The 23,930-nt window shown below is 49.9% G+C and overlaps 1 pseudogene; it reads left to right on the forward strand.

The window, feature by feature from the left end:
* Nucleotides 1–351: 351 nt before the first annotated feature.
* LOC112130099 (NAD(P)H-hydrate epimerase-like) lies at nt 352–16,075 on the forward strand (annotated as a pseudogene).
* Nucleotides 16,076–23,930: the final 7,855 nt, after the last annotated feature.

Genomic DNA, 23,930 nt, shown 5'->3' on the forward strand with positions numbered 1-23,930 from the left:
CCAGGTAATTTTTGTATTTTTAGTACAGACGGGGTTTCACCATGTTGGCCAGGCTGGTCTCAAACTCCTGACCTCAGGTGATCTGCCCACCTCAGCCTGCCAAAGTGCTGGGATTACGGGCATGAGCCACAGTGCCCGGCTCCCTGCCCCACTTTCTGAGACCCAGATCCACTTCCTGGTTTCCTGTGTGGTCATGTGACCAGGTTTGACCAATTAGAGCCTTTTGTTATCACAGACACAGGGATTGGGTCAGGGCTGGGCACGTGATCCTGGCTGGGCCAGTCATGCTACGAGTTTGGAGACTTCCCTGGAAGAAGGCCTAGAAGTAAGGAAAACCATCTTGGACGCATGATGAGGGCAGTGGTTCGGAGTCCCAAGGACACTGGTGAAGAGCAGAGCAGGACTCACACAACCTCAGATCCCTGTGGAGTCAGGGTGGAGCCAGAGGGAAGGCTGAAGGCTGGAGGGTCCTGAGAGGCCTTGCAGAAAGAGAGGACATTGGAGTTGGGGCTTTGATGGATGAAGAGGAACTAGGGAAAGGCATTCCAAGCACAGGGAACAGCCTGTGCAACCACAGCAGGCAGGTGGGAGCTAGGCCTGTCGTCAGCCACCCCAGTGGCCCCATGGGGCTGGAGCATAGAGAGGCATCTGCAAATATGTTTATTTGTTTATTGAGAAGGAGTTTTGCTCTTGTTGCCGAGGCTGGAGTGCAGTGGTGCGATCTTGGCTCACTGCAACCTCCGCCTCCCAGGTTCAAGCGATTCTCCTGTCTCAGTCTCCTGAGTAGCTGGGATTACAGGCGCACGCCACCACACCCACCTAATTTTTTGTATTTTTAGTAGAGACGGGGTTTCACCATGTTGGCCAGGCTGGTTTTGAACTCCCGACCTCAGGTGATCCACCTGCCTTGACCTCCCAAAGTGCTGGGATTACAGGCATGAGCCACTGCGCCCGGCTATTTATTTATTTTTTTAGATGGAGTCTCACTCTATTGCCCAGGCTAGAGTGCAGTGACACGATCTTGCCTCACTGCAACCTCTGCCTCCCAGATTCAAGTGATCCTTCTGCCTCAGCCTCCCGAGTAGCTGGGATTACAGGTGCCTGCCACCACGCCCGGCTAATTTTTGTATTTTAATAGAGACGGGGTTGGCCAGGCTGGTCTTGAACTCCTGACCTCAAGTGAGCTGCCCACCTCAGCCTCCCAAAGTGCTGGGATTACAGGCGTGAGCCACCGTGCCCGGTTTAAATGTGTTTATTTGTCTCTGTGCTCAATTCTCCCACCTACAAGCCCCCTAAGGGCAGGACCGGGTTTGCTTTGTTGGTGGCCAGCAACTGTCCATTAATATTCGTGATACAGGTGAACCAGGTCACGTGAAGCCTTGAACCGGGGCTGAGAGCCAGCGCTTTCTTTTGGGGACACAAAACAGGCAGGATGGGCAGGGGGTGGTGAATAGAAAGGATTGGGTACATGAGGCAGAAGAGCCTGGGGCTTTATGGGGGTGGCCCCTGAAGCCTGTGACCCGGGAGGGACCAGGCCCAGGCCACAGTCCAGGCAGGAGAGGGCGTGTCCCCATCTGTGAACCCGCACCCCCAGACCCTGGCCATGGTGCTTAGGAGGGAGGCAGAGTGGAGCTCCGGGTCTGGGCTCTGGGACCACCTCTTCCTCCCTGTGTGACCGTGGGCAAACGACAGCGCCCCTCTGAGCCTCAGTTTCCTCATCTGGAGCTTGACTTCACTGTACGTCAGTGTCAGGACTGGGCACAGAGTGTGCAGCGTCTGTGGGGCAGCATGGGGGTGCTAAGGCAGCGGGTGAGGGGTAGGCTCGTCTGGAACATGCCGTTAGCAGTTCCCAGCCTCTTTGAAAACAGGAAACCGGCTCTCGTGGGAGCCCCCAGCTGTGCTTCCTGAGTCTCCGCGTGACGTGCGCGTGCTGGGGCAGTGTGGGCAGGCAAGTGCGTGTTTGCGTGTTTGCAGGCGGCCTGGAATATAGGTGGACCCCCCTGCGTGTGCATATGTGTGTGTGTGTGTGTGTGTCGGGCCACCCGTGGCATTGCCCAGAGGCGTGTACACACACAACCGTTACCTGTGCTTGAATGTGGATCTATGGATCTCAGCCAACGTGGGAAGCAGACAGTGGGTTGGTTGGGGCACTTTTGAGTCTGGGTCTAAGTGTTAAGTCTGTGTGTCCGTCAGCAGCGGTGACTGGTGTGTGCTGGGACTGACTTGGGCCGGCAGAGCCTGTATGGCAGCCCTAAGGCCTCTGAAACCCCAGATCAGCCGTGATTCAGCTGCTGATGTTGGCTTTATTTATTTATTTATTTTGAGACAGGGTCTTGCTGTGTTGTCCAGGCCGGAGTGCAGTGGTGCCCTGATAGCTCACTGTGGTCTCGACCTCCTAGGCTCAAGCTATCCTTCCACCTCATCCTCCTGAGTAGCTGGGACTACAGACACACACCACCACACCCAGCTAATTTTTGTATTTTTTGTAGACACGGAATCTTACTATGTTGCCCAGGCTGGTCTCCAACTCCTGAACTCAAATGATCCTCCTGTCTCAGGCTCCAAAAGCACTGAGATTACAGACATGAGCAGCGGCCACTTTTTTTTTGAGACAGTCTCACTCTGTTGCCCAGACTGGAGTGCAGTGGTGCAATCATGTCTCACTGCAGCCTCGACCTCCCAGGCTCAAGTAGTCCTCCTCCTGCAGCCTCCCAACCATCTGGGACCACAGACACAAGCCACCATGCCCGACTAATTTTTTTTTTTTTTTTTTTTGAGATGGAGTCTCACTCTGTCACCCAGGCTGGAGTGCAGTGGCAAGATCTCGGCTCCCTGCAACCTCTGCCTCCCAGGTTCAAGTGATTCTCCTGCCTCAGCCTCCAGAGTAGCTGGGATTACAGGCCTGCACCACCACATCTGGCCAATTTTTAATATTTTTGGTAGAGACGAGATTTCACCATGTTGGCCAGGCTGGTCTCAAACTCTTGAACTCAAGTGATCATCTTGCCTCAGTTTCCCAAAGTGCTGGGATTACAGGCTTGAGCCACCATGCCTGTAATTTTATTTTTTTAATTATTTTTATTTTTGTAGAGAAACATAGGTTTCCCTGTGTTTCCAGGGCTGATCTCAAAATGTGATCCTCCTGCCTCAGCTTCCCAAAGTGCTGGGATTACAGGAGTGAGCCACCACGCCTGGTCTACAACAGGTTCATTGTCACCTCAGGGCCTTTTTTTTTTTTTTTTTTGAGACTGAGTTTTGCTCTTGTTGCCCAGGCTGGAGTGCAATGGCACAATCTTGGCTCACCGCAACCTCTGCCTCCAGGGCTCAAGTGATTCTCCTGCCTCAGCCTCCCAAGTAGCTGGGATTACAGGCATGTGCCACCACACCAGGCTAATTTTGTATTTTTAGTAGAGATGGTTGTCCTCCATGTTGGTCAGGCTGGTCTTGAACTCCCGACCTCAGGTGATCTGCCCGCCTTGGCCTCCCAAAGTGCTGGGATTACAGGCATGAGCCACCACGCCCGGCACCTCAGGGCCTTTCTACGTGTTGTTCTTTCTGCCCAGATAGCTCTTCCTCTCACTCATTACAAAGCCTGCACTTTCTCTTCCTGAAGATGTCAGTTTAAGCATCCCCTCCTTGGAGACCTTTCCACCTCTTCTTGTTTTTTGTTTTAATTTTTTGACAGAGTCTTGCAGGCTGGAGTGCAGTGGCGTGATCTTGGCTCACTGCAGCGTCTGCCTCCCGGGTTCAAGCAATTCTCCTGCCTGAGCCCCCCAAGTAGCTGGGACTACAGGCATGCGCCACCACAGCCAGCTAATTTTTGTGTTTTTTTTTTTCCGAGACGGAGTCTCGCTCTGTCGCCCAGGCTGGAGTGCAGTGGCACAATCTCGGCTCACTGCAAGCTCTGCCTCCTGGGTTCACGCCATTCTCCTGCCTCAGCCTGCCGAGCAGCTGGAACTACAGGCGCCTGCCACCACGCCCGGCTAATTTTTTGTATTTTTTTGTGGAGACGGGGTTTCACCGTATTAGCCAGGATGGTCTCGATCTCCTGACCTCGTGATCTGCCCGCCTCGGTCTCCCAAAGTGCTGGGATTACAGGCGTGAGCCACCGCGCCCGGCCTAATTTTTGTGTTTTTAGTAGAGACGGGGTTTTAACGTGTTGGCCAGGCTGGTCTCGAACTCCTGACCTCCAGTGATCCACCCACCTCGGACTCCCAAAGTGCTAGGATTACAGGTGTGAACCACTGTGCTTGGCCCCTTTCACCTCTTTCACGAAAGCTGCCCTATTCTCTCAGTTCCTTTCAAGTCCTTGCTTTGCCTTTCTCACAGTTTGTAATTACAATGTATTGACAGGTTCACAGCCTGTCTTCCACCTCCCCTTGGTACTGGGAGCTCCAAGAGGGCGGGTCATAGCATGCAGTAGGTGCTCAATAAATTTACTGGCTGGGTGTGGTGGCTCACGCCTGTATAAAGCGATTTGGGAGGCTGAGATGGGAGGATCGCTTAAGGCCAGGACTTTGAGACCAGCCTGAGCAACATGGTGAAGCCCCATCTCTACTAAAAATGAAAATAAAAAAAATTAGCCAGGCGTGGTGGCACACACCTGTAGTCCTAGCTACTGGGGGGACTGAGATGGGAGGATTGCTTGAGCCCAGGAGGCTGAGGCTGCAGTGAGCCGTGATTGCACCACTGCACTCCAGCAGAACGGGACCCTATCTCTAAAATAAATAAATAATATAAAAATAAATGCAGTATGCTAAATGAGAGCACGGAGCCTGCACAAGATGCAGTGAGCCAGGAATGGGGAGGTGGAAGACAAGGGCCCTCCCTCAGTAGCTGCTCAATTAGTGTATGATGGATTAATGAAGCTCAGAGTGAGACCCTGACCCACTGATTCTGGCCTCCTAAAGAAGAGTCTTCTGGCCTCATCCCTAGCCTCCTGGCCCCAGATCACACTGTGTGAGCAGCCCCTGGAGCCTGCTTGGCAGGGGAGGAACAGAAGTCCCTGCTCAGTTATTTGCACACTGGCTTCTCCCACAAAGTCCTAACATCACAAATTCAAGTGCCCTTTCCTTTCAGACCCCAGGCCTGGAAAGGTCTTTATTTTGGCCACCTCAGCGCATTGCACAGAAGGGATATCCAAAGTCAGAAGCAATCCCGTCCCTGTGTCCAGGTTGAGCATGTCCCTCCTTTGCTCACACACCCTCCATGGCTCCCTATTACCCTCAGGAGAAAGTCCAGCTCCTCAGCTCAGCAGTCACTGTCCAGCCTGAGTGTGGCAAGATCTTTTTTCCTTTGTCTAATTTTCAGTCACTCTTTGGGTCTCATCTTGGTTATGTTTCCCAGTATTGACCATTGACACAGTCCCAGGGCACACTAACTGCTGTCAGAAACCAAATGTTCGTTGCATTAATCATGTGAGACCATCAGGCTGAATGTGACTTTTATTGTTGTTGTTAAGAGACTGTGTCTGGCTCTTTCACCCAGGCTGGAGTACAGTGGTGCAATCATGGTTCACTGCAGCCTCAACCTCCAGGCTCAAGCGATCCTCCTACCTTAGCCTCCCGAGTAGCTGGGACTACACACACTACCACACTCAGCTAATTTATTTATTTTTTATAGAGATGAGGTCTCACTCTGTCACCCAAGTTGGAGTGCAGTGGTACAGTCATGGCTCACGCAGCCTCGACCTCTGGGCTCATGCCATCCTCCTACCTCAGCCTCCTGAGTAGCTGGGACTACAGGCACACAGCACCACACCTGGCTAAGTTTTTTGTTTGTGTGTTTGTTTGTTTAATTTTTTATAGAGACAGGTCTCACCATGTTGACCAGCCTGGTCTCGAACTCCTGGACTCAAACGATTCCTCCCCACTCTGCCTCCCAACGTGCTGGATTGCAGGCATGAGCCGCCACGCCCATTAGGATATGACTTTTGTTTGTTTGTTTGTTTTGTTTTTTGAGACAGAGTTTCGCTCTTGTTGCCCAGGCTGGAGTGCAATGGCATGATCTCAGCTCACTACAACCTCCACCTCCCGGGTTCAAGTGATTCTCCTGTCTCAGCCTCCCGAGTAGCTGGGATTACAGGCATGTGCCACCACGCCCGTCTAATTTTGTGTTTATTTTTAATAGAGACCGGTGTTTCTCCATGTTGATCCGGCTGGTCTCAAACTCCCGACCTCAGGTGATCCACCTGCCTTGGCCTCCCAAAGTGCTGGGATTACAGGCGTGAGCCACCGTGCCTGGTCTCGGATATGACTTTTACAAAGTAAAAAGACTCACAGTTTGCATTGCATGTGAACACTGTGGACCATTGACTATTAACAGAGTATTAAATTCAATATAAAGAACAGTGACTGCCCAAGAGCTTAGATCAGGAATTGGCAAACATTTTCTATAAAGGGCCAGATAGGAAATATTTGAAGCTTTGCTGGCTCCACAGTCTCTTTTGCAATTACTCTACTCTGCGGCTGTTTGAAAGCATTCATATACACAAATAAGTGAGCATGGCTGTATCCCAGGAAAACTCTGTTCATGGACACTGAAGTGTGAATTTCATGTAATTTTCACATGTCATCAAATAGTCTTCCTCTGGTAGTTTTTCAGTCATTTTAAAATGTAGGCCAGGCATGGTGGTTCTTGCCTCTAATCCCAGTGCTTGGGGAAGCTGAAGTGAGAGGACCTTTTGAGGCCAGGAGTTCAAGACCAGCCTGGGCAACATAGGGAGACCCCCCCACCTCATCCTTACAAAAAGTTTTAAAAATTAGCTGGGATGCCTGTAGTCTCAGCTATTCAGTAGGCTGAGGTGGGAGGATCACTTAAGCCTGGGAGTTCGAAGCTGCAGTGGGCTATGATCCCGCCACTGCACTCTAGCTTAGGTGACTGAGAAAGATCTTGTCTCTAAAAAAAGGAGGGAGCCAGGGCCGGGCATGGAGACCAGCCTGGCCAACATGGTGAAACCCTGTCTCCACTGAAAATACAAAAAAGAAAGAAAAAAAAAAAAACCCAAACTAGCCAGGCGTGGTGGCAGGCGCCTGTAATCCCAGCTACTCAGGAGGCTGAGGCAGGAGAATTGCTTGAACCCAGGAGGTGGAGGTTAGTGAGCCAAGATGAAGGCATTGCATTCCAGCCTGGGAGACAAGAGTGAAAGCCATCTCAAAAAAAAAAAAAAAAAAAAGGAGCCAGGAGCGGTGGCTCACACCTATAATCCCAGCAGCACTTTGGGAGGCTGGGGCAGGCGGATCACTTGAGGCCAAGAGTTCTAGACCAGCCTGGCCAACATGGTGAAACCCTGTCTCTACTAAAAATACAGTAATTATCTGGGTGTGGTCCTAGCTACTCGGGAGGCTGAGGTGGAAGATTTGCTTGAGCCTGGGAGGCAGAGGTTGCAGTGAGCCGAGATTATGCTGCTGCATTCCAGCCTGGGCGACAGAGTGAGACTGTCTCAAAAAAAAAAAAAGGGAAAAATAAGTGAATACTGTTTTGGGGTCATGGTTAAAGCTGAAGTTTGCCAACGCCTGATGGATCATAAGTGTCACGATTTGTGTTTACAGAGTATCAGAACTTTGTTTAAAGTTACCAGCTGATAAAGTATGAGGACAGATTTATGGCTAACAGGGTTTCATCACTGACAGATAGCAAGTATCAGGATTAGTCTTTTTTTTACAAAGTATCAGAACACAGCAAGCGCTGATGGCTAATCAGGTGTCAGGACCTGGGTTTAAGTCCAACCCTGCCTGGGGGCCCCCAGCACCGTGTTAACCACCAACTACTGTCCACTCTCAGGATACTGTTTACTAAGTATCGAGTGACAGGCTGATGGCAAAGTATCGGGTCACGGATAAGTCACACTGCGAGTTGGGCACTGTGACAGCGTCTCTAGATGCCAGCTGTTTACAGTGACAGGAGACTGGCTGTTTACAGGGGATGAGTCAGCCCCACTTCCAGATACCCAAGTCCAGATGGTGGATAGGACTGGCACCTCTCCAGCTGTTTACAGGGTACTGAGGTCCTGGCAAGTTGGGCTTCTCTCCTGCGGCCACCTCTAGCCAGGGTGGGGAATGAGGCAACCCTGAAGGCTGTGGGACCCATGATCTTGGTTAGATTCTCCTTCTGCTCATCCCTGGCTGTGCTGCCTCAGGCATATTACTTAACCTTTCTGGGCCTCTGCCTCCTCGTCTGTAAAATGGGCATGATGATGAAGCCAGGTAGCCAGATAAAAGATAGGCTACTCAGCTAAATGTGAAGTTCAGATCAATGTTGAATTTGGTTTTAGTGTAAGTATATCCCATGCAACATTTGGGATATACTTATACTAAAAAAAAAAATTATTCATTGTTGCTGTGGTTTGAATGGTCCCCCAAAGTTCATATGTTTGAAACTTAATCCGGAAAGCAATAGTGTTGAGAGGTGGGACCTTTAAGAGATGATTCGATCACTGGAGTGGGTTTGTCATTGTGGGAATGGATTTGTTATAAAAGTGAGATTGGAGGCTGGGCATGGTGGCTCACACCTGTAATCCCAGCACTTTGAGAGGCTGAGGCAGGCAGATCACTTGAGGTCAGCAGTTTGAGACCAGCTTGGCCAACATGGTGAAACCCCGTCTCTCCTAAAAATACAAAAATGAGCTGGGCGCGGTGGCAGACGCCTGTAATCCCAGCTACTTGGGAAGCTGAGGCAGGAGAATTGCTTGAACCTAGGAGGCAGAGGTTGTAGTGAACCAAGATCCTGCCATTGCACTCCAGCCTGGGGGACAGAGTGAGACTCTGTCTCAAAAAAAAAAAAAAAAAAAAGTGAGATTGGAGGCCGGGCACAGTGGCTCATGTCTGTAATCCCAGCACTTTGGGAGGCCAAGGCAAGCAGATCACCTGAGGTCAGGAGTTCAAGACCAGCCTGGCCAACATAGTGAAACCCCGCCTCTACTAAAAAAAACAAAAATTACCCAGGCATGGTGGCACATGCCTTTAATCCTAGTTATTCAGGAGGCTGAGGCAGGAGAATTGTCTGAGCCAGGGAGGCAGAGGTTGCAATGAGCCGAGATCGTGCCACTGCACTCCAGCCTGGGTGACAGGACAAGACTCTGTCTCAAAAAAAAAAAAAGAAAAGTGAGATTGGGCTGGACACAGTGGCTCACACCAGTAACCCCAGTGCAAGGCAGGAGGATCGCTTGAGCCCAGGGGTTTGAGAACAGCCTGGGCAACACAGTGAGACTCCATCTCTACAAAAAATTTAAAAATTAGCTCAATGTGGTCGTATGCACCTGTAGTCCCAGCTACTCAGGAGGCTGAGGTGGGAGGATCGCTTGAGCCTAGGAGTTCAAGGCTGCAGTGAGTTATGATTGCACCACTGCACCCCAGCCTGAGAGACAGAGCAAGACCCTGTCTCTGTTTTAGAGACAAATACATGTCTCTAAAATATATATATAATATATGAAAATATATATCATACATATAAATACATACATGCATATATATTATATATTTATAGTATATATATGTATAGTGAGACCCCATCTCTACAAAAAAGAACAAAATTAGCTGGGTGTGGTTGTGTGGGCCTATGGTCCCAGCTACTCAAGAGGCTGAGGCAGGAGGATTGCTTGAGCCCGGGAGGAGGTCAAGGCTGCAGTGAGCCAAGATTGTACCACTGCACTCCAGCCTGGGCAACAGAGTAATAACCTGTCTTTAAATTTTTTTTAATGTAAAAATAAATAAATATTTAAAAGAAAAGCCTGGCCAGGTGCCATGGCTCATGCCTGTAATCCCAGCACTTTGGGAGACCGAGGCAGGCAGATCACTAGGTCAGGAGATCGAGACCATCCTGGTTAACACGGTGAAACCCTGTCTCTACTAAAAATACAAAAAATTGGCTGAGCATGGTGGCATGTGCCTGTAATCCCAGCTACTTGGGAGGCTGAGGCAGGAAAGTAGCTTGAACCCAGGAGGCGGAGGTTACAGTGAGCCAAGATCATACCACTGCACTCCTGGGCGACAGAGCAAGACTCTGTCTGAGAAAAAAAGGCAAGGCAAGGCAGGGAAAGGCAAGGCAGGGCAGGGCAGGGCAGGGCAGGGCAGGGCAGGGCAGGGCAAGGCAGGGCAAGGCAGGGCAAGGCAGGGCAAGGCAGGCCAAGGCAGGGCTGTTTGGGGCTTCCCTTGCTCTCTGGCATGTTTCTCTTACCAGATGATGCCTGCACCACGTCATAACACAGCAAGGAGACCCTCGCCGGATATGGCCCAATCTTGGACTTCCCAGCCTCCAGAACCACAAGCCAAATAAACTTCAATTGTTTATAGATTACCCAGCCTGTGGTATTCTGTTATTGCAAAGCAGAAAGCTGACTAAGACAGTTGTTTCTCTGAAATTCAAAGTTAACGGGGTGCCTGGATGTGTATTTGCTAAACCTGATCCCCCCTGTGATGAAGCCTCCCACATCACAAAAAAAATCTTAGGAATTTAAAACTTAGCCAGGTGTGGTGGTGCACACCTATAGTCCCAAACTCGGGAGGCTGAGGCAGGAGAATCCCTTGAGCACAGAAGGTCAAGGCCGCAGTGAGCCATGATTGCACCACTGCATTCCAGCCTGAGTGAGAGAACAAGACCTTGTCTCTGTCTTTTTTTTTTTAGACAGAGTCTTGTTCTGTCGCCCAGGCTGGAGTGCAGTGGTGCGATCTCGGCTGATTGCAACCTCTGCTTCCTGAGTTCAAATGATTCTCCTGCCTCAGCCTCCCGAGTGGCTGGGATTATAGGCGTGTGCCACCATACCTGGCTAATTTTTGTATTTTTAGTAGAGACAGGGTTTCACCATGTTGAGCAGGCTGGTCTTGAACTCCTGGCCTCAAGTGATCAGCCCGCCTCAGCCTCCCAAAGTGCTGGGGTGACAGGCGTGAGCCACTGCGTCTGGCCTTCACCTTTCTCTTTTATCCTTACCTTTTATTTTTTTTAGGCCGGATCTTGCTCTGTCGCCCAGGCTGGAGTGCAGTGGCACGATCGCAGCTCACTGCAACCTGGACTTCCCAGGCGCAAGTGATCCTCCTGCCTCAGCCTCTCGAGTAGCTGGGACTATAGGTGCCTGTCACCGTGCAAGGCTAATAACTTTTTTTTTTTTTTTTTAAAGAGATGGGATCTTGCCATGTTGCCCAGGCTGGTCTCAAACTCCTGGGCTCAAGCGATCCTCCTGCCTCGGCTTCCCAAAGTGTTGAGATTACAAGTGTGAGCCACTACGCCTGGCCTTATCCTTGCTTTTGAGGTGAGAAGATGGAGGGCCAGGATCCAGGGCCACATTTGAGCCCACTGGGTCCTTTGTCTCTAGCCTCAGTAGCACTGGCCATGAAATGGGACTTTAGCCAACTGCAGGTGACCAAGAGCCAACCTTGCATCTCAGGCTGCTGGGCCCCTGTGAGCTCAGCCCCGGGGGCTTGCTGCAGGAAGGCCCCTCACTTTTATTTATCCCCCCACCCCCGTTGTATATGTAACTGTCTGAAACTCACTGTTAACCCCATAAGGAAAAATGTGCTTCGCTGGGCACCATGGCTTATGCCTGTAATCCCAGTACTTTGAGAGGCCGAGGTGGGAGGATCACTTGAGGTCAGGAGTTCGAGACCAGCCTGGGCAACATGGTGAAACCCCATCTCTACTGAAAATACCAAAATCAGCCGTACATGGTGGCGTGTGCCTGTAATCCTAGCGTCTCAGGAGGCTGAGGCGGGAGAATCTCTTGAACCCGGGAGGCAGGGGTTGCAGTGAGCCAAGATCACATGACTGCATTCCAGCCTGGGTGACAGAGTGAGACCCTGTCTCAAAAAAACAAAACAAAACTCATTCAACTGTACTTTATTGGATATAAGTTACACCTTAATACACTTGACTCAAAATTTATGTATTTAATATTTTATTTTGAGAACGTGAGAAAAAAAAAAACATAAGAATAAAATCCAGGCCAGGAGTGGTGGTTCACACCTGTAATCCCAGCACTTTGGGAGGTGGAAGGATCACTTGAGCCCAGGAGTTTGAGACCAGCCTGGGCAATGTAGGGAGACCCCCCATCTCTACAAAAAAATTTTTTTTAAATTAACCAGGTGTGGCAGTGGACACTCAGAATGTTACACAATGGTTCTTGTGACTAGGCCTTTAGTCACAGCTACCGGAGAGGCTGAGATGGAAGGATCACTTGAGCCCAGAAAGCTGAGCCTGCAGTGAGCTGTGATGGTGCCACTGCGCTCCAGCCTGGGCAATAGAGTGAGACTGTCTCAAGAAAAAAAAAAGAAGCCCGGGTGTGGTGGCTCACGCCTGTAATCCCAGCACTTTGGGAGGCTGAGGCAGGTGGATCAACTAAGGTCAGGAGTTTGAGACCAACCTGGCCATCATGGTGAAACCCCATCTCTACTAAAAATACAAAAATTAGCCGGGCATGGTGGTGGGCGCCTGTCCTACCAGCTACTTGGGAGGCTGAGGCAGGAGAATTGCTTGAACCCAGGAGGTGGAGGTTGCAGTGAACTGAGATCGCGCCATTGCACTCCAGCCTGGGTGACAGAGCAAAACTCTGTCTCAAAAAAAAAAAAAAAGAAAAAAATTCAAATGCTTTATACAAAGTCTTCTGTTTTGGAAAACTCGTGTTATTAGTTCCAGCTCTGGAATGATGAAGAGTGGTCTCTTGCTACATACCCTAGCTATCCAGATGTGTCTGTTCATGTTCTTTTTCTTGCTTCAAAATAAAACACATCTGTGTTTTAAGTATTAACTTGCTATATTCAAAGCATTCATGAAACATATGTGAGCATACCATTAAAGAAACACAGAAAAAAAGGAGAAAGCAGTCAATTTATTTATTTATTATTGAGACAGGGTCTCAGTCTGTCAGCCAGGCTGGAGGGCAGTGGTGTAATCATGTCTCACTGCAGCCTCGACTTCCTGTCCTCAAGCGATCCTCCTGCCTTAGCCTCCCAAAGTGCTGGGATTACAGGAATGAGCCACCACACCCAGCCTTAAAGCAGTCAGTTTAGAAGTGGAGATAGTATGGCGGTTACAGCCATACTGAATCAGGCACCATGGCTCCGGTTCCATGCGTAATAGCCCTGGAACTATCAATCTGGATAAAACAGTCCTTTTTATTTATTTATTTTTTTGGGGTAGAGATGGGATCTTGCTATGTTGCCCGGGCTGGTCTTTTTTTTTTTTTTTGAGACAGAGCCTTGCTCTGTCTCCCAGGCTGGAGCGCAGTGGCGTGATCTCGGCTCACTGCAAGCTCCACCTCCCAGGTTCACGCCATTCTCCTGCCTCAGCTGCCCCAGCAGCTGGGACTACAGGTGCCCACCACCATGCCCAGCTAATTTTTTGTATTTTTAGTAGAGACTGGGTTTCACCGTGGTCTCGATCTCCTGACCTTGTGATCCGCCCGCCTCGGCCTTCCAAAGTGCTGGGATTACAAGCGTGAGCCACCACGCCTGGCCTGCCCGGGCTGGTCTTGAACTCATGGGCTCATGCAATCCTCCTGCCTCAGCCTCCCAAAGAGCTGGGATTACAGGTGTGAGCCATGATGCCCATCAGTCTCAGACATACAGATGCGTGCCTCAGTTTCCTCATCTGGACAATGAGGTTCATCACCCCCTTGCGCATGGGGTCATTGTGAGGACAGGGTGGGTTGGGCCTGGTGCAGTGGGCATTGTCAGAGCGGGAGAAATAAGTCCCAGGTTGGATTTAGTGTCTTTTGTCTTCTCAGCTGCGTTCATTTGTTTTACGCTGGTGTGAGCCAACCTAAAGTCTCACTCTGACATCTTGTCATCATCCAAATGGCCAACTGCTAATCATCAAGCACTTCCCTGCCAGCGCAGCGAGGCAGCAGCAGCGATGTCCCAGGATCAGCCAGTTCCTGGTCACATCCCATTGCACACCTGCCCCTTTGAAATGTCCAGTCCTGGGGCTGCTTAGATTCTAGAACAATCTTGGGAGCGAGGAGCCCAGGCCAGGGTGGCATCCTGTGGTCTTGATCCCGATACCATGCTGTTCCAGGGTCACCTGGAAGCTGGACTCAGTGTCCCAGTCGGGGAGCTGGTGGCTCAGGCAAAGGGACACAGAGGAGCCCCATTGGGGACTCAGCAATGTGGCCCTAAGGGAGCTGGGTGCAGCGCAGTGGCCCACACCTGTAATCTCAGCACTTTAGGAGGCCAAGCGGGAGGATCACTTGAGCCCAGGAGTTCGAGACCAGCCTGGGCAACATGGCGAAACCTCGTTGCTACAAAAATACAAAATAGAGCCGGGTGTCGTGGTTCACCCCTGTAATCCCAGCACTTTGGGAGGCTGAGGAGGGTGGATCGCCTGAGGCCAGGAGTTTGAGACCAGCCTGGCCAACATAGTGAAACCCTGTCTGTAATAAAAATACAAAATATTAGCTGGGCGTGGTGGTGGATGCCTGTACTTTCAGCTACTTGGGAGGCTGAGGCAGAGAATCGCTTGAACTTGGGAGGCAGAGGTTGCAGTGATCCAAGATCGCGCCACTGCACTCCAGTCTGGGTGACAAAGCGAGACTCCGTCACACACACACACAAAAAATTAGCCAGGCATAGTGGCATGCACCTGTGATCCTAGCTACTTGGGAGGCTGAGGCAGGAGAATAGCTTGAACCTAGGAGGTGAAGGCTGCAGTGAGCCATGACTGTGCCACTGCACTCCAGCCTGGGAGACAGAGTGAGACCATGTCTTTAAAAAAAAAAAAAAAAAAAAAAGGCAGAAATAGCAGGTGTGAGAAAATCTAGTAGAATCAGGAACATAGTGGAGAAGAAATCATCTGGTGCCGTGGAAGCTCAGGACAGACCCCTGCATCAAGAAAGAGGAGACTGTGCCACTGCATCCAGCCTGGGTGACAGAGTGAGACTCCATCTAAGAAAAAAAAAAAAAAGGCTGGGCACGGTGGCTCACACCTGTAATCCCAGCACTCTGGGAGGCTGAGGTGGGAAGATCACGAGGTCAGGAGATCGAGACCATCCTGGATAACACGGTGAAACCCCGTCTCTACTCAAAATACAAAAAATTAGCTGGGCGTGGTGGTGGGCGCCTGTAGTCCCAGCTACTCGGGAGGCTGAGGCAGGAGAATGGTGTGAACCCAGGAGGCAGAGCTTGCAGTGAGCCAAGATTGTGCCACTGCACTCCAGCCTGGGTGACAGCGAGACTCTGTCTCAAAAGAATAAAGAAAGAAAGAAAAGAAAGAGGAATAAAGGAATCAAAAAGTGTTTCCAACTCTGCAGGGAAAGAGACACAAACTGTATTAAGAGAGATTAATGATGTAAGATGGATGTCCAGGACACACCTGCTGGGGACCACAGTGGCTTAACTCCACTGTCTGTGGGGACTTGGAGGTCATGGCAAGCACAGCAGTGAAATTCCTGCACCAGGAGGGGGCCCGGGCCATGGATGAGGAGTTGTTTCATGAGTACCAGCATGGCCCAACTTACAGAATTGGCTGGGCTCAGCTGTTCCACTGTCATTGCCAAGGCATATCCTCCCATATCCATGTCCCGATCATCCATGGCCCAGGGAATAATGGAGAAGGTAGCCTGCTCTGTGCCTGACACCCCAAACATTTTGGTCACCAGCCAATCATCTTTGACCCCAAAAGACCCAACAAGCCACCCTACACTATGCTGGTGACCCACCGTCAGGAAAGGGGCATTCTTTTGCTTGGTGAAATGCCCCCAGAGCCCATGCTGATCAATGAGCTATATGGGCTGGGGGTGGATGCCATCTTTGGCTTCAGCTTCAAGGGCAATGTTTGAAAGCCATTCTGTAACATTCTGAGTGTCCTGAATGGACTCACTATGCCACTGCCAATGCTGACATTCCCTTGGGATGGGACATGGAGAAGGAAAACTCTGGAGGGATCCAGCCAGACCTGCTTCTCTCCCTGATAGCACCCAAAAAGTCTGAAACCTAGTTTACAGATTGCTACCACTACTTGAGGGGTTGTTGACTGCCACCTGCTTTGGAAAAGAAGTACCAGCTAAAACCTGCCATTGTACCCTAACCCTGAGTATGTCTCATCATCTGCAGCGAGGGAAGGTGGATGGACATTCTTCCCAATAAAGACTTAGTGCCTCTGTCTCCCAGAAAACACACACATGCATACACACACACACACACACACACACACACACACACACAATGTGGAGAGAGACTACTGAGGCTAAAGAGATGGTGGGTATACCATGTTCATGGACAGGAAGGCTGAGGTTCATAAAGATGCTGATTAACTCATTTAATAGTCCCAACCCACCAGAAGGAACCAATCTTGCAGATACCTTATTTCAGACTTCTATCTTCCAAAGCTGTGAGAGAATAAACATATTAAATTAATTTCCCCCTCTGCAGTTTCAACACAGTCCCAATTAAAGTCATGTCAGAGCTTTCCCTGGAACTCAATATGATAATCGAAACATTTAACTGGAGCAGCAGAGGGTTGCAAATAGTTGGGACATTACTGCAGAAGAACAGGGCAGTCCTACCTGACATACCAGATATTGGAACCATGACAAAGCCTGTAATTAAGTCAGCAAAATACTGGCACAGAAAGAAGCACATTGACCAATGGATTAGAATTAAATGCCCACAGACAGCCCTATGCAGGTCAGGAATTTTGCTTCAAGAAGGAGAGGGTCTGTCCCAGCAGTGGGGAGGGGAGGCTATCCCATAAAAGGATCTGGGAAATGGGAGACCATGTTGAAAACAATATTGGTTCTCTACTTCACACAATATGTAAAACAAAACTCCACATGGGTTAAGGAGTTACACACAAAAATATAACAAAATTAACCTTTTTATTTTTTTAGACAGGGTCTTGCTTTGTCACCCAGGCTGGAGTACACTCACTGCAGCCTCAAACTTACAGGCGCACATTACCACGCCTGACTACTCTTTTTAAATTTTTTTTTGTAGAGACAGGGTCTTACTATGTTGCACACGCTAGTCTTGAACTCCTGGTCTCAAGTGATTCTCCTGCCTCAGCCTCCCAAAGTGCTGGGATTACAGGCATGAGCCACTGTGCCTGGCCCAAAAGAAAGCTTTAATGTCTTGGTAGAAAACAGGTGAACTTGAGGGCAAGGCTTGGTGGCTCATGCCTGTAATCCCAACATTTTGAGAGGCCAAGAGGGGAGGATCAATTGAGCCTAGGAGTTTGAGACCAGCCTGGGCAACATAGGGAGACTCCATCTCTACAAAATAAAATTTAAAAATTAGCTGAGTGTGGTGGTGCATCCTGTAGTCCCAGCTACTAGAGAGGGTAAGGTGAGAGGACTGCTTGAGCTTGGAAGGTTGAGGCTGCAGTCAGCCATGGTCACACCACTCTACTCCAGGCTGGGCAATAAAGTGAGACACTGTCTCATAGAAAAAAAAAAAAAGAGAGAGAGAGAGAGAGAAAAGAAAATATTGGCGAACTTGGGGTAAGAAAAGACTTTCCACATAAGAGCCAATGGGCATTGTCTATATAAAGAAAAGATTAGTTAATTTGCATATATTAAGGGTAGGACTTTTATTCATCAAAAGGCACACTGAAGGAAGTGAAAAGACAAGTTACCTGCCAGCCACAGTGGTCCACATATGTAATCTCAGAGCTTTGGGAGGCTGAGGCTGGAGGAATGCTTGAGCCCAGGAGTTCTAGACCAGCCTGGGCAACATAGGGAGACCCCCTCTCTACAAATTAAAAAATTAGCTGGACATGGAAGTGTGTATCTGTAGTCTCAGCTACTCAGGAGGCTGAGGCAGGAGAATTACTTGAGCACAAGAGTTTGAGGCCGCAGTGAGCTATGATCATGCCACTGCACTTCAGCCTGGGCCATAGAGTGAGACCCTGTCTCCAAAAAAAAAAAAAAAAGGCCAGGTGCAGTGGCTTACACCTCTAATCCCAGTACTTAGGAGGCCAAGGCAAGCAGATCTCTTGAGTTCAGTAGTTCAAGACCAGCCTGGCCAACATGGTGAAACCCCATCTCTACTAAAAATACAAAAATTAGCTGGGCATGGTGGCAGGCACCTGTAATCCCAGCTACTCGGGAGGCTGAAGCAGGAGAATCTCTTGAATCTGGGAGGCGGAGGTTGCAGTGAGCCAAGATCACACCACTGCACTCCAGCCGGACCACAGAGGGAGTTTTCACCTCAAAACAAAATGAAAAGACTAGTTACAAATTAGGGGAAGATATTTGCAATATACTCAACAGATGGAGGAATACTATCAAACCTACATAAATAATTCCTATAATGCCATCCAGGCACGGTGGCTCACGCCTGTAATCCCAGCACTTTGGGAGGCTGAGGTGGGTGAATCACCCGAGATCAGGAGTTCGGGACCAGCCTGGCCAACATGGTGAAACCTCATCTCTACTAAAAATATAAAAATTAGCCAGGCATGATGGCAGGCACCTGTAATCTCAACTACTCAGGTGGCTGAGGCAGGAGAACCACTTGAACCCAGGAGGTGGAGGTTGCAGTAAACTGAGATCATGCCGCTGCACTCCAGCCTGGGTGACAGAGTGATACTCAGTCTCAAAACAAAACAAAAAGACAAGTTACAAATTAGGGGAAGATATTTGCAATATACTCAACAGATGGAGGAATACTATCAAACATATATAAAGAATTCCTATAATGAACACCACAAAGAACATGAGTACGATTTCACGAAGGAGGAAACACAAGTGGCAAAGAGATGATCAACATTTACTGGGGATCAGGAAGATGCAAATTAAAACACCAAGTAGATGCCATTTGATTGGCAAAAGCTACAAAATCCACCAATACCAAGTGTTTCCCAAGATGTATTCATGAGAAACTCACAAATGGCTGTGGGAGGGTGATGGTGCTGACACTTGGGAAAAACCTCTGGAGTTTCCAAGTGTCTCTGAGTCCACAACCCACATGCTCCAGAAATCCCCAAAGAGAAATACACACCTTCCTGCTCCTAGCCAGAGTGCCGGAGGTAGGCACTACCCTCTCAGACCTGGAGGATCTGCAGGAAGACAGGTGAGTTTTTACTTGGGGTTGGAGAGGGGGCTGTGTAAGTTTCCTGGGGCTAATGTAACAAACTTGCACAACCTGGGGGGCTCCAGACAACAGAAATTTATTCTCTCCCAGTTTTGGAGAGAAGTCTGAAATCAAGATAATTGCCTGGGTTGATTCTTTCCAGTGGTTTGAGATGTTTAAATGAGCTAATACCTGGTACACACTAAACACTTAGTATATGCTCACTGGGAGAATAATAAAATGCAGGAATACAGCAAAGCATAAAATAAGCATTAATTGTTGATTGGATGAGTGATTAAGACTAAGTGAAGGGCCGGGCGCTGTGGCTGATGCCTATAATCCCAGCACTTTTAGAGGCTGAGGATAGCGGTTCAGCTGAGGTCAGGGATTCGAGACCAGCCTGGCCAACATGGCAAAACCCCATCTCTACCAAAAATACAAAACTTAGCTGGGCGTAGTGGCGCATGCCTGTAATCCCAGCTACTCAGGAGGCTGAGGCAGGAGAGTTGCTTGAACCCAGGAGGCGGAGGTTGCAGTGAGCCGAGATCACGCGACTGCACTCCAGCCTGGGCGATGAAGTGAGACTCTGTTTCAAAAAAAAATAAAATAAAATAAAAAATAAGTGGAGGCCAGGCGCAGTGGCTCATGTCTGTAATCCTGGCACTTTGGGAGGCTGAGGCGGGCAGATCACTTGAGGTCAGGAGTTTGAGACCAGCCTGGGCAACATGGTGAAAGCCTGTCTCTACTAAAAATACAAAAATTAGCCAAGCGTGGTGGCGTGTGCCTGTAGTCCTAGCTACTTTGGAGGCTGAGGCTGCAATGAGTTTGAACCTGGGAGGCAGAGGTTGCAGTGAGCTGAGATCGCGCCACTGTACTCCAGCCTGAGCAACAGAGCAAGACTCTGTCTCAAAAAAAAAAAAACAAGACTAAGTGGAGATGAGGGTTCAGTGCACCCCCATCCCCTGGCCCTGCTGCCCACGAGCCAGACCCTGAGCTGACAGATTGGTGCCCATTTCCTCTTATGGATTGATACGGGGCTCTTACCTCTGGGTTTGCTCAGCCCAGCAGCAGGCAGTCAGAGCCAGAAGCTGTTTGCAAACCGAAACCAGTCTGCGGCTTGGGCCACCTACTTGTGAAACCAGCTGTCGCTGTTTCCTCCCTGTGAGAAAGTCCCCCAGTAAAGCTGCGCGGGGGAGGAGAAGGAGGGTGGAGGAGGGCCGAGTAGCTTCCTGGGAGACCTTGGGGTGTGGCGGCGCTGCTCTGGACTTTGGTTTGCCCATCTGCAACTGGGCACCATGGGGAAAGGGGATTGCAGGCTCCTGGCTAGGGAGTTTGGATTTGGGGATGCTGGACAAGTGACTTCACCTCTCTGAGCCTCAGTTTCCTTATCTGTGAACTAGTGAGAAACACATGGCCACCAGAGCTGCTGCAAAGGGGCATGTCCCTCTCTTCATTGAGGCCTTGGCCCCAAATGTCACCTATTCCAGGAAGCCCTCCAGGACTGCCTGATCAGGAAACACGCTCCCTCTGCTGCATCTGGTCACGTATTCTACTTTATTCATCGTAATTTTCAACACCTGATTCCACATTACAGATGCATCGCTTCAGGTGCATAATGTCCTCTGGGTCCCACCTTTGTCCCTAGACCATGAGTCCTACAAGGGCAAGATTGCTCTCAATTGTCCCCGGCTGTGTCCCCAGACCACAGCCCAGGGCCTAAAGCACAGCAGGCATCTGGGGAAACATTTCTTTTTATCAGCATATGATTATTATCTGTGAGCACACTCATTAAGCCCCAGCTGTGTACAGGAGCCAGAGACATCACCATGAATGAGATACAAATTCTTTTTTTTTTTTTTTCTTTTTTTTTTTAGACGGAGTCTCAGTCTGTTGCCCAGGCTGGAGTGCAGTGTGGCACAATCTCAGCTCACTGCAACCTCCACCTCCCAGGCTCAAGTGATTCTCCTGCCTCCGCCTCCCAAGTAGCTGGGATTGGTAGCTGGGACTACAGGCTCCCCCCACCACACAGTTAATTTTTGTATTTTCAGCAGAGATAAGATTTCACCATGTTGGCCAGGCTGGTCTTGAACTCCTGACCTCAAGTGATTCGCTCACCTCAGCCTCCCAAAGTGCTGGGATTACAGGCATGAGCCACCACGCCTGGCAGAGATACAAATTCCTGATGGCAGAGGAGGGAGAGAGAGTGTGGGCGACGATGATATTTGAACTGAGACCCAAAGGAGGTAGGGGAGACATATGGGCGTCTCTGGGAAGATGGTCCCTGGGAAAGCACAGCCTTTGGACAGGCCCCGAGGCAGGAGCCTGTCTGACTCACTGGAGGAGCTTGGAGGAGGCTGAGGTGGCCTAAGTCGATTAAGCAGGGTGGGGAGGGAAGAGGCGATGGTGCAGTGAGACCAAGCAGGGCCTTGAGGTCTGGGGGAGAACTTTGGCTTTTACTCTGAGGAAGGTGGGAGCCACAGAGGTTTCTAGACAGAAGAAGGACAAGCCGGACTCAGGATACCAGGGTCAGGGTATCTGTGGGGGATAAAGGGAGAAGTGAGGAGACCACAGAGGGGTGCCTGTGCTGGTCCTAAGGAGCAATGATGGTCTGGACCAGGTAAGGGACCTTCATGAGAAGGGATTGGATGTGGGAGCAATTTTGATGGTGGATGGGTGGAGGAGGAAGATTCAGGGTCGCCAGTGTGAGCCCATCTCACAAAGGAGGAAACTGAGACTCTGGGGGCAGAGGGATCTCAGTAAAGGAGAAACTGGAAGAAACTGGTGGGACATTCAGAGGTGACCAGGGTCCAGGAGGGAGCCCCCGCACCTCCCTGAGTCACAGAGATTGCCAGCTTCCTCCTGATGCAACCTGACCTTCCATCTCTCTCTCTGTTTTTTTTTTGTTTGTTTGTTTTTTGGTTTTTTTTGAGACAGAGTCTCACTCTGTCACCCAGGCTGGGGTGCAGTGGCACGATCCCGGCTCACTGCAACCTCCACTTCCCATGTTCAAGCAATTCTACTGCTTCAGCCTCCAAAGTAGCTGGGATTACAGAAGCACACCACCATGCCCGGCTAATTTTTGTATTTTTAGTAGAGACGGGGTTTCGCCATGTTGGCCAGGCTGATCTTGAACCCCTGACCTCAAGTCATCTGCCTGTCTTGGCCTCCCAAACTGCTGGGATTACAGGCGTGAGCCACCGCACCCAGCCTCTCTTTGATTTTATCTCTATAATTTCCAACCCTGTCAGAGGGAAGAGGCTCCACCACCTACAGACACCGATAGGCCTGACTCAGCTTCCACAGATTCATTTACTAACCCCCAAACCCCAAGACATGGGTACCAACCCTGTTTTACAGGTGAGGAAACTGAGGCTCATATAGGCGAAGTGGTTTTCCAGATTGACTAATGGCAGAGGCAGGATTAGAACCCCGAGCCTTGGCTCTAGACCCCTGCTCTTGAGATGGCACTCTGCTGGGGGTTATCAAACATTCCACCCCAAGATGCATTATTCAGTTCCCTGCTTCTGAGAACGTGGGCTTGGGTGGGAGCCTCCTGCAATGTGCTAAAAATCCAGGTTTAGGCATTTTTTTAATTTAAAAAAATATTTACTTATCATCCAGGCACGGTGGCTTACGCCTGTAATCCCAGCACTTTGGGAGGCCGAGGTGGGCAGATCATTTGAGATCAGGAGTTCAAGACCAGTCTGGACAACATGGCGAAACCTCGTCTCTACTAAAAATACAAAAATTAGCCAGGTGTGGTGGTGCATGCCTGTAATCTCAGCTACTACAGAGGCTGAGGCAGGAGAAATTGCTTGAGCCCAGGAAGTGGAGGTTACGGTGAGCCGAGATCCTGCCACTGCACTCCAGCCTGGGCAACAGAGCAAGACTTCATCACAAACAAATGAACAAACAAAACTTATTTATCTATTTTCTAGAAACAGGGTCTCGCTCTATCACCCAGGCTGGAGTACATTGGCATGATCATAGCTCATTGCAGCCTCAAACTCCTGGACTCAAGCGATCCTCCCACCTCAGCCTCCCCGAGTAGCTGGGACTACAGGCACCTGCCACCATGCGCAGCTACATTTTCTCAATTTTTTGTAGAGACAGGATCTCACTATGTTGCCCAGGCTAGTCTTGAACTCCTGGGCTCAAGCAATCCTACAGCCTCGGCCTCTCCCAAACTGCTGGGATTACAGCCTTGAGCCACCAACCTTGGCCAGATTTAGATTTGTATGGCCTTACGTTTCTGAGTTTGTAAGATTATATACGATTCATTTGTTCATTCATGTTCATTTATTCCTGGCCACCTCCAGGTGCCTGCCTTATTTGGGGTAATGCTCGAGGCCCCAGCTTGGGAAGGTCCAGGCTGGATAGAGATATTCTTGTTCCCATAGGGTCAAGACTAGGCTGGAGGGAGGTACCCAGAGCTGGGGGTCCCCAGTGATCCAGGAAGTGGGGGGCTTGCTAAAGAAGGGAACCTCATGCCAAAGGCCTGGGTCCTTTCCGCCTCATACCCACCACCCCCATGACGAAAGCCAGAGAGGATGAGGGCAATGTGGGGCTTCCAGACCCCAAATCTGATCCTGGTGCCTGGCGTGGAACCCCAGAGCCTGCCACCGTGTCTCTAGTGATCCTTGAAAAGTTCCAGCGTATTTTGGGAGTACTCAACACCAACATCGATGGGTGGCAGAAAATAGCCTTTGCTATCACTGCCATTAAAGGTGGTGGATGGAAGATACACTTACGTGGTGTTGAGGAAAGCAGACATTGACCTCACCAAGAGGGCGGGAGACTCACAGAGGATGAGATGGAATGGGTGATCACCATTGTGCAGAATCCGCAGCAGTACAAGATCCCAGACTGGCTCTTGAACAGCCAGAAGGATGTAAAGGATGGAAAATATAGCCAGGTCCTAGCCAATGGTCTGGACAA

This window comes from Pongo abelii, chromosome 20 (genome assembly GCF_028885655.2).
Source record: "Pongo abelii isolate AG06213 chromosome 20, NHGRI_mPonAbe1-v2.0_pri, whole genome shotgun sequence".
In the NCBI taxonomy this organism is placed as follows: domain Eukaryota; kingdom Metazoa; phylum Chordata; class Mammalia; order Primates; family Hominidae; genus Pongo; species Pongo abelii.